Below are 7,500 nucleotides of genomic sequence, written 5' to 3' on the forward strand. Positions count from 1 at the left end.
TTTTTCACATGGTTAAGGCACTTTAACTCCAACAAATATGCGCTTCTAAATTATTATCACCAACAAATCAATGACTTATATTATATGACTTATCTTCAACTCCATATAAGAGGTATTTCAAGCTGCAACTTCAGCTTACGGCCATACCAGCCTGGATGCGCCCGATCTCATCTGATCTCGGAAGCTAAGCAGGGTCGGGCCTGGTTAGTACTTGGATGGGAGACCGCCTGGGAATACCAGGTGCTGTAAGCTTTTTCAACCAGCAGAGAGCGCTCTCGCTTAATCTACCCACACATATTTCAACGTGGTAACAGCGACAGCTCACGTCCTAAAGTGTTTTGCACATGGTTAAGGCACTTTAACTCCGACAAATAAAACCAACAAATCAATGACTTACATTCTATGACTTATCTTCAACTCCATATAAGAGGTATTTCAAGCTGCAGCTTCTGCTTACGGCCAGACCAGCCTGGGTGCGCCCGATCTCGTCTGATCTCGGAAGCTAAGCATGGTCGGGCCTGGTTAGTACTTGGATGGGAGACCGCCTGGGAATACCAGGTGCTGTAAGCATTTTCAACCAGCAGAGAGCGCTCTCACTTAATCTACCCACACATATTTCAACGTGGTAACAGCGACAGCTCACGTCCTAAAGGGTTTTTCACATGGTTAAGGCACTTTAACTCCGACAAATAAAACCGACAAATAAAACCAACAAATCGATGACTTATATTCTATGACTTATCTTCAACTCCATATAAGAGGTATTTCAAGCTGCAGTTTCTGCTTACGGCCATACCAGCCTGGATGCGCCCGATCTCGTCTGATCTCGGAAGCTAAGCAGGGTCGGGCCTGGTTAGTACTTGGATGGGAGACCGCCTGGGAATACCAGGTGCTGTAAGCTTTTTCAACCAGCAGAGAGCGCTCTCGCTTAATCTACCCACACAAATTTCAACGTGGTAACAGCGACAGCTCACGTCCTAAAGTGTTTTGCACATGGTTAAGGCACTTTAACTCCAACAAATAAGCGCTTCTAAATTATTATCACCAACAAATCAATGACTCATATTATATGACTTATCTTCAACTCCATATAAGAGGTATTTCAAGCTGCAGCTTCAGCTTCAGCTTACGGCCATACCAGCCTGGATGCGCCCGATCTCGTCTGATCTCAGAAGCTAAGCAGGGTCGGGCCTGGTAAGTACTTGGATGGGAGACAGCCTGGGAATACCAGGTGCTGTAAGCTTTTTCAACCAGCAGAGAACGGTCTCGCTTAATCTAGCCACACATATTTCAACGTGGTAAGAGCGACAGCTCACGTCCTAAAGTCTTTTGCACATGGTTAAGGCACTTTAACTCCAACAAATAAAACCAACAAATCAATGACTTATATTCTATGACTTATCTTCAACTCCATATCAGAGGTATTTCAAGCTGCAGCTTCTGCTTACGCCCATACCAGCCTGGATGCGCCCGATCTCATCTGATCTCGGAAGCTAAGCAGGGTCGGGCCTGGTTAGTACTTGGATGGGAGACCGCCTGGGAATACCAGGTGCTGTAAGCATTTTCAACCTGCAGAGAGCGCTCTCGCTTAATCTACCCACACATATTTCAACGTGGTAACAGCGACAGCTCACGTCCTAAAGTGTTTTGCACATGGTTAAGGCACTTTAACTCCAACAAATAAGTGCTTCTAAATTATTATCACCAACAAATCAATGACTTATATTATATGACTTATCTTCAACTCCATATAAGAGGTATTTCAAGCTGCAGCTTCAGCTTCAGCTTACGGCCATACCAGCCTGGATGCGCCCGATCTAGTCTGATCTCGGAAGCTAAGCAGGGTAGGGCCTGGTTAGTACTTGGATGGGAGACCGCCTGGGAATACCAGGTGCTGTAAGCTTTTTCAACCAGCAGAGAGCGCTCTCGCTTAATCTACCCACACATATTTCAACGTGGTAACAGCGACAGCTCACGTCCTAAAGTGTTTTGCACATGGTTAAGGCACTTTAACTCCAACAAATAAGCGCTTCTAAATTATTATCACCAACAAATCAATGACTTGTATTATATACTTATCTTCAACTCCATATAAGAAGTATTTCAAGCTGCAGCTTCAGCTTACGGCCATACCAGCCTGGATGCGCCCGATCTCATCTGATCTCGGAAGCTAAGCAGGGTCGGGCCTGGTTAGTACTTGGATGGGAGACCGCCTGGGAATACCAGGTGCTGTAAGCTTTTTCAACCAGCAGAGAACGGTCTCGCTTAATCTAGCCACACATATTTCAACGTGGTAACAGCGACAGCTCACGTCCTAAAGTGTTTTGCACATGGTTAAGGCACTTTAACTCCAGCAAATAAAACCAACAAATCAATGACTTATATTCTATGACTTATCTTCAACTCCATATAAGAGGTATTTCAAGCTGCAGCTTCTGCTTACGGCCATACCAGCCTGGATGCGCCCGATCTCGTCTGATCTCGGAAGCTAAGCAGGGTCGGGCCTGGTTAGTACTTGGATGGGAGACCGCCTGGGAATACCAGGTGCTGTAAGCATTTTCAACCAGCAGAGAGCGCTTTCGCTTAATCTACCCACACATATTTCAACGTGGTAACAGCGACAGCTCATGTCCTAAAGTGTTTTGCACATGGTTAAGGCACTTTAACTCCAACAAATAAAACCAACAAATAAAACCAACAAATCAATGACTTATATTCTATGACTTATCTTCAACTCCATATAAGAGGTATTTCAAGCTGCAGCTTCTGCTTACGGCCATACCAGCCTGGATGCACCCGATCTCGTCTGATCTCGGAAGCTAAGCAGGGTCGGGCCTGGTTAGTACTTGGATGGGAGACCGCCTGGGAATACCAGGTGCTGTAAGCTTTTTCAACCAGCAGAGAGCGCTCTCGCTTAATCTACCCACACATATTTCAACGTGGTAACAGCGACAGCTCATGTCCTAAAGTGTTTTGCACATGGTTAAGGCACTTTAACTCCAACAAATAAGTGCTTCTAAATTATTATCACCAACAAATCAATGACTTATATTCTATGACTTATCTTCAACTCCATATAAGAGGTATTTCAAGCTGCAACTTCAGCTTACGGCCATACCAGCCTGGATGCGCCCGATCTCATCTGATCTCGGAAGCTAAGCAGGGTCGGGCCTGGTTAGTACTTGGATGGGAGACCGCCTGGGAATACCAGGTGCTGTAAGCTTTTTCAACCAGCAGAGAGCGCTCTCGCTTAATCTACCCACACATATTTCAACGTGGTAACAGCGACAGCTCACGTCCTAAAGTGTTTTGCACATGGTTAAGGCACTTTAACTCCAACAAATAAGCGCTTCTAAATTATTATCACCAACAAATCAATGACTTGTATTATATACTTATCTTCAACTCCATATAAGAAGTATTTCAAGCTGCAGCTTCAGCTTCAGCTTACGGCCATACCAGCCTGGATGCGCCCGATCTCGTCTGATCTCGGAAGCTAAGCAGGGTCGGGCCTGGTTAGTACTTGAATGGGAGACCGCCTGGGAATACCAGGTGCTGTAAGCTTTTTCAACCAGCAGAGAGCGCTCTCGCTTAATCTACCCACACATATTTCAACGTGGTAAGAGCGACAGCTCACGTCCTAAAGTGTTTTGCACATGGTTAAGGCACTTTAACTCCAACAAATAAAACCAACAAATCAATGACTTATATTCTATGACTTATCTTCAACTCCATATAAGAGGTATTTCAAGCTGCAGCTTCTGCTTACGGCCATACCAGCCTGGATGCGCCCGATCTCGTCTGATCTCGGAAGCTAAGCAGGGTCGGGCCTGGTTAGTACTTCGATGGGAGACCGCCTGGGAATACCAGGTGCTGTAAGCTTTTTCAACCAGCAGAGAGCGCTCTCGCTTAATCTACCCACACATATTTCAACGTGGTAAGAGCGACAGCTCACGTCCAAAAGTGTTTTTCACATGGTTAAGGCACTTTAACTCCAACAAATAAGCGCTTCTAAATTATTATCACCAACAAATCAATGACTTATATTAAATGACTTATCTTCAACTCCATATAAGAAGTATTTCAAGCTGCAGCTTCTGCTTACAGCCATACCAGCCTGGATGCGCCCGATCTCGTCTGATCTCGGAAGCTAAGCAGGGTCGGGCCTGGTTAGTACTTGGATGGGAGACCGCCTGGGAATACCAGGTGCTGTAAGCTTTTTCAACCAGCAGAGAGCGCTCTCGCTTAATCTACCCACACATATTTCAACGTGGTAAGAGCGACAGCTCACGTCCTAAAGTGTTTTGCACATGGTTAAGGCACTTTAACTCCAACAAATAAAACCAACAAATCAATGACTTATATTCTATGACTTATCTTCAACTCCATATCAGAGGTATTTCAAGCTGCAGCTTCTGCTTACGGCCATACCAGCCTGGATGCGCCCGATCTCGTCTGATCTCGGAAGCTAAGCAGGGTCAGGCCTTGTTAGTACTTGGATGGGAGACCGCCTGGGAATACCAGGTGCTGTAAGCTTTTTCAACCAGCAGAGAGCGCTCACGCTTAATCTACCCACACATATTTCAACGTGGTAACAGCGACAGCTCACGTCCTAAAGTGTTTTGCACATGGTTAAGGCACTTTAACTCCAACAAATAAAACCAACAAATCAATGACTTATATTCTATGACTTATCTTCAACTCCATATAAGAGGTATTTCAAGCTGCAGCTTCTGCTTACGGCCATACCAGCCTGGATGCGCCCGATCTCGTCTGATCTCGGAAGCTAAGCAGGGTCGGGCCTGGTTAGTACTTGGATGGGAGACCGCCTGGGAATACCAGGTGCTGTAAGCATTTTCAACCAGCAGAGAGCGCTCTCGCTTAATCTACCCACACAAATTTCAACGTGGTAACAGCGACAGCTCATGTCCTAAAGTGTTTTGCACATGGTTAAGGCACTTTAACTCCAACAAATAAGCGCTTCTAAATTCTTATCACCAAGAAATCAATGACTTATATTCTATGACTTATCTTCAACTCCATATAAAAGGTATTTCAAGCAGCAGATTCTGCTTACGGCCATACCAGCCTGGATGCGCCCGATCTCGTCTGATCTCGGAAGCTAAGCAGGGTCGGGCCTGGTTAGTACTTGGATGGGAGACCGCCTGGGAATACCAGGTGCTGTAAGCTTTTTCAACCAGCAGAGAACGCTCTCGCTTAATCTACCCACACATATTTCAACGTGGTAACAGCGACAGCTCACGTCCTAAAGTGTTTTGCACATGGTTAAGGCACTTTAATTCCAAACAAATAAAACCAACAAATAAATGACTTATATTCTATGACTTATCTTCAACTCCATATAAGAGGTATTTCAAGCTGCTGCTTCTGCTTACGGCCATACCAGCCTGGATGCGCCCGATCTCGTCTGATCTCGGAAGCTAAGCAGGGTCGGGCCTGGTTAGTACTTGGATGGGAGACCGCCTGGGAATACCAGGTGCTGTAAGTATTTTCAACCAGCAGAGATCGCTCTCGCTTAATCTACCCACACATATTTCAACGTGGTAACAGCGACAGCTCACGTCCAAAAGTGTTTTTCACATGGTTAAGGCACTTTAACTCCAACAAATAAACGCTTCTAAATTATTATCACCAACAAATCAATGACTTATATTATATGACTTATCTTCAACTCCATATAAGAGGTATTTCAAGCACTAGCTTCTGCTTACGGCCATACCAGCCTGGATGCGCCCGATCTCATCTGATCTCGGAAGCTAAGCAGGGTCGGGCCTGGTTAGTACTTGGATGGGAGACCGCCTGGGAATACCAGGTGCTGTAAGCATTTTCAACCAGCAGAGAGCGCTCTCGCTTAATCTACCCACACATATTTCAACGTGGTAACAGCAACAGCTCACGTCCTAAAGTGTTTTGCACATGGTTAAGGCACTTTAACTCCAACAAATAAAACCAACAAATCAATGACTTATATTCTATGACTTATCTTCAACTCCATATAAGAGGTATTTCAAGCTGCAGCTTCTGCTTACGGCCATACCAGCCTGGATGCACCCGATCTCGTCTGATCTCGGAAGCTAAGCAGGGTCGGGCCTGGTTAGTACTTGGATGGGAGACCGCCTGGGAATACCAGGTGCTGTAAGCTTTTTCAACCAGCAGAGAGCGCTCTCGCTTAATCTACCCACAAATATTTCAACGTGGTAACAGCGACAGCTCATGTCCTAAAGTGTTTTTCACATGGTTAAGGCACTTTAACTCCAACAAATAAGTGCTTCTAAATTATTATCACCAACAAATCAATGACTTATATTATATGACTTATCTTCAACTCCATATAAGAGGTATTTCAAGCAGCAGCTTCTGCTTACGGCCATACCAGCCTGGATGCGCCCGATCTCGTCTGATCTCGGAAGCTAAGCAGGGTCGGGCCTGGTTAGTACTTGGATGGGAGACCGCCTGGGAATACCAGGTGCTGTAAGCTTTTTCAACCAGCAGAGAGCGCTCTCGCTTAATCTACCCACACATATTTCAACGTGGTAACAGCGACAGCTCACGTCCTAAAGTGTTTTGCACATGGTTAAGGCACTTTAACTCCAACAAATAAGCGCATCTAAATTATTATCACCAACAAATCAATAACTTATATTATATGACTTATCTTCAACTCCATATAAGAAGTATTTCAAGCTGCAGCTTCAGCTTACGGCCATACCAGCCTGGATGCGCCCGATCTCGTCTGATCTCGGAAGCTAAGCAGGGTCGGGCCTGGTTAGTACTTGGTTGGGAGACCGCCTGGGAATACCAGTTGCTGTAAGCTTTTTCAACCAGCAGAGAGCGCTCTCGCTTAATCTACCCACACATATTTCAACGTGGTAAGAGCGACAGCTCACGTCCTAAAGTGTTTTGCACATGGTTAAGGCACTTTAACTCCAACAAATAAAACCAACAAATCAATGACTTATATTCTATGACTTATCTTCAACTCCATATAAGAGGTATTTCAAGCTGCAGCTTCTGCTTACGGCCATACCAGCCTGGATGCGCCCGATCTCGTCTGATCTCGGAAGCTAAGCAGGGTCGGGCCTGGTTAGTACTTGGATGGGAGACCGCCTGGGAATACCTGGTGCTGTAAGCATTTTCAACCAGCAGAGAGCACTCTCGCTTAATCTACCCACACATATTTCAACGTGGTAACAGCGACAGCTCACGTCCAAAAGTGTTTTTCACATGGTTAAGGCACTTTAACTACAATAAGCGCTTCTAAATTATTATCACCAACAAATCAATGACTTATATTATATGACTTATCTTCAACTCCATATAAGAGGTATTTCAAGCAGCAGCTTCTGCTTACGGCCATACCAGCCTGGATGCGCCCGATCTCGTCTGATCTCGGAAGCTAAGCAGGGTCGGGCCTGGTTAGTACTTGGATGGGAGACAGCCTGGGAATACCAGGTGCTGTAAGCTTTTTCAACCAGCAGA

General features: G+C 45.4%; 23 non-coding genes across 23 annotated transcripts; all 23 read left to right on the top strand.

Moving 5' to 3' along the window:
- The first annotated feature begins 133 nt into the window (after positions 1-133).
- LOC133431007 (5S ribosomal RNA) lies at positions 134-252 on the top strand. The gene has a single exon (XR_009775408.1). It is a non-coding gene; the product is annotated as a 5S ribosomal RNA (ribosomal RNA).
- A 199-nt stretch (positions 253-451) lies between these two features.
- LOC133430658 (5S ribosomal RNA) lies at positions 452-570 on the top strand. The gene has a single exon (XR_009775113.1). It is a non-coding gene; the product is annotated as a 5S ribosomal RNA (ribosomal RNA).
- A 212-nt stretch (positions 571-782) lies between these two features.
- On the top strand, positions 783-901 carry LOC133430857 (5S ribosomal RNA). The gene has a single exon (XR_009775266.1). It is a non-coding gene; the product is annotated as a 5S ribosomal RNA (ribosomal RNA).
- Positions 902-1,124: 223 nt separating this feature from the next.
- On the top strand, positions 1,125-1,243 carry LOC133430704 (5S ribosomal RNA). The gene has a single exon (XR_009775156.1). It is a non-coding gene; the product is annotated as a 5S ribosomal RNA (ribosomal RNA).
- A 199-nt stretch (positions 1,244-1,442) lies between these two features.
- On the top strand, positions 1,443-1,561 carry LOC133431135 (5S ribosomal RNA). Its single transcript, XR_009775530.1, has one exon. It is a non-coding gene; the product is annotated as a 5S ribosomal RNA (ribosomal RNA).
- Positions 1,562-1,784: 223 nt separating this feature from the next.
- LOC133431107 (5S ribosomal RNA) lies at positions 1,785-1,903 on the top strand. Its single transcript, XR_009775504.1, has one exon. It is a non-coding gene; the product is annotated as a 5S ribosomal RNA (ribosomal RNA).
- A 216-nt stretch (positions 1,904-2,119) lies between these two features.
- On the top strand, positions 2,120-2,238 carry LOC133431018 (5S ribosomal RNA). Its single transcript, XR_009775419.1, has one exon. It is a non-coding gene; the product is annotated as a 5S ribosomal RNA (ribosomal RNA).
- A 199-nt stretch (positions 2,239-2,437) lies between these two features.
- LOC133430896 (5S ribosomal RNA) lies at positions 2,438-2,556 on the top strand. The gene has a single exon (XR_009775302.1). It is a non-coding gene; the product is annotated as a 5S ribosomal RNA (ribosomal RNA).
- A 212-nt stretch (positions 2,557-2,768) lies between these two features.
- On the top strand, positions 2,769-2,887 carry LOC133430821 (5S ribosomal RNA). Its single transcript, XR_009775230.1, has one exon. It is a non-coding gene; the product is annotated as a 5S ribosomal RNA (ribosomal RNA).
- Positions 2,888-3,104: 217 nt separating this feature from the next.
- LOC133431030 (5S ribosomal RNA) lies at positions 3,105-3,223 on the top strand. The gene has a single exon (XR_009775430.1). It is a non-coding gene; the product is annotated as a 5S ribosomal RNA (ribosomal RNA).
- Positions 3,224-3,445: 222 nt separating this feature from the next.
- On the top strand, positions 3,446-3,564 carry LOC133430944 (5S ribosomal RNA). Its single transcript, XR_009775347.1, has one exon. It is a non-coding gene; the product is annotated as a 5S ribosomal RNA (ribosomal RNA).
- A 199-nt stretch (positions 3,565-3,763) lies between these two features.
- Positions 3,764-3,882, top strand: LOC133430913 (5S ribosomal RNA). Its single transcript, XR_009775318.1, has one exon. It is a non-coding gene; the product is annotated as a 5S ribosomal RNA (ribosomal RNA).
- Positions 3,883-4,099: 217 nt separating this feature from the next.
- LOC133430866 (5S ribosomal RNA) lies at positions 4,100-4,218 on the top strand. The gene has a single exon (XR_009775274.1). It is a non-coding gene; the product is annotated as a 5S ribosomal RNA (ribosomal RNA).
- A 199-nt stretch (positions 4,219-4,417) lies between these two features.
- Positions 4,418-4,536, top strand: LOC133430649 (5S ribosomal RNA). The gene has a single exon (XR_009775104.1). It is a non-coding gene; the product is annotated as a 5S ribosomal RNA (ribosomal RNA).
- Positions 4,537-4,735: 199 nt separating this feature from the next.
- LOC133430897 (5S ribosomal RNA) lies at positions 4,736-4,854 on the top strand. Its single transcript, XR_009775303.1, has one exon. It is a non-coding gene; the product is annotated as a 5S ribosomal RNA (ribosomal RNA).
- Positions 4,855-5,071: 217 nt separating this feature from the next.
- On the top strand, positions 5,072-5,190 carry LOC133430859 (5S ribosomal RNA). Its single transcript, XR_009775267.1, has one exon. It is a non-coding gene; the product is annotated as a 5S ribosomal RNA (ribosomal RNA).
- A 200-nt stretch (positions 5,191-5,390) lies between these two features.
- LOC133431004 (5S ribosomal RNA) lies at positions 5,391-5,509 on the top strand. The gene has a single exon (XR_009775405.1). It is a non-coding gene; the product is annotated as a 5S ribosomal RNA (ribosomal RNA).
- A 217-nt stretch (positions 5,510-5,726) lies between these two features.
- LOC133431194 (5S ribosomal RNA) lies at positions 5,727-5,845 on the top strand. Its single transcript, XR_009775587.1, has one exon. It is a non-coding gene; the product is annotated as a 5S ribosomal RNA (ribosomal RNA).
- Positions 5,846-6,044: 199 nt separating this feature from the next.
- Positions 6,045-6,163, top strand: LOC133430832 (5S ribosomal RNA). Its single transcript, XR_009775241.1, has one exon. It is a non-coding gene; the product is annotated as a 5S ribosomal RNA (ribosomal RNA).
- Positions 6,164-6,380: 217 nt separating this feature from the next.
- On the top strand, positions 6,381-6,499 carry LOC133430860 (5S ribosomal RNA). Its single transcript, XR_009775268.1, has one exon. It is a non-coding gene; the product is annotated as a 5S ribosomal RNA (ribosomal RNA).
- A 217-nt stretch (positions 6,500-6,716) lies between these two features.
- LOC133430524 (5S ribosomal RNA) lies at positions 6,717-6,835 on the top strand. The gene has a single exon (XR_009774987.1). It is a non-coding gene; the product is annotated as a 5S ribosomal RNA (ribosomal RNA).
- A 199-nt stretch (positions 6,836-7,034) lies between these two features.
- Positions 7,035-7,153, top strand: LOC133430905 (5S ribosomal RNA). Its single transcript, XR_009775311.1, has one exon. It is a non-coding gene; the product is annotated as a 5S ribosomal RNA (ribosomal RNA).
- Positions 7,154-7,366: 213 nt separating this feature from the next.
- LOC133430487 (5S ribosomal RNA) lies at positions 7,367-7,485 on the top strand. Its single transcript, XR_009774951.1, has one exon. It is a non-coding gene; the product is annotated as a 5S ribosomal RNA (ribosomal RNA).
- The last annotated feature ends 15 nt before the right edge of the window (positions 7,486-7,500 follow it).

The sequence above is a fragment of the Cololabis saira genome, unplaced genomic scaffold, assembly GCF_033807715.1.
Source record: "Cololabis saira isolate AMF1-May2022 unplaced genomic scaffold, fColSai1.1 scf039, whole genome shotgun sequence".
Taxonomy (NCBI): Eukaryota; Metazoa; Chordata; class Actinopteri; order Beloniformes; family Belonidae; genus Cololabis; species Cololabis saira.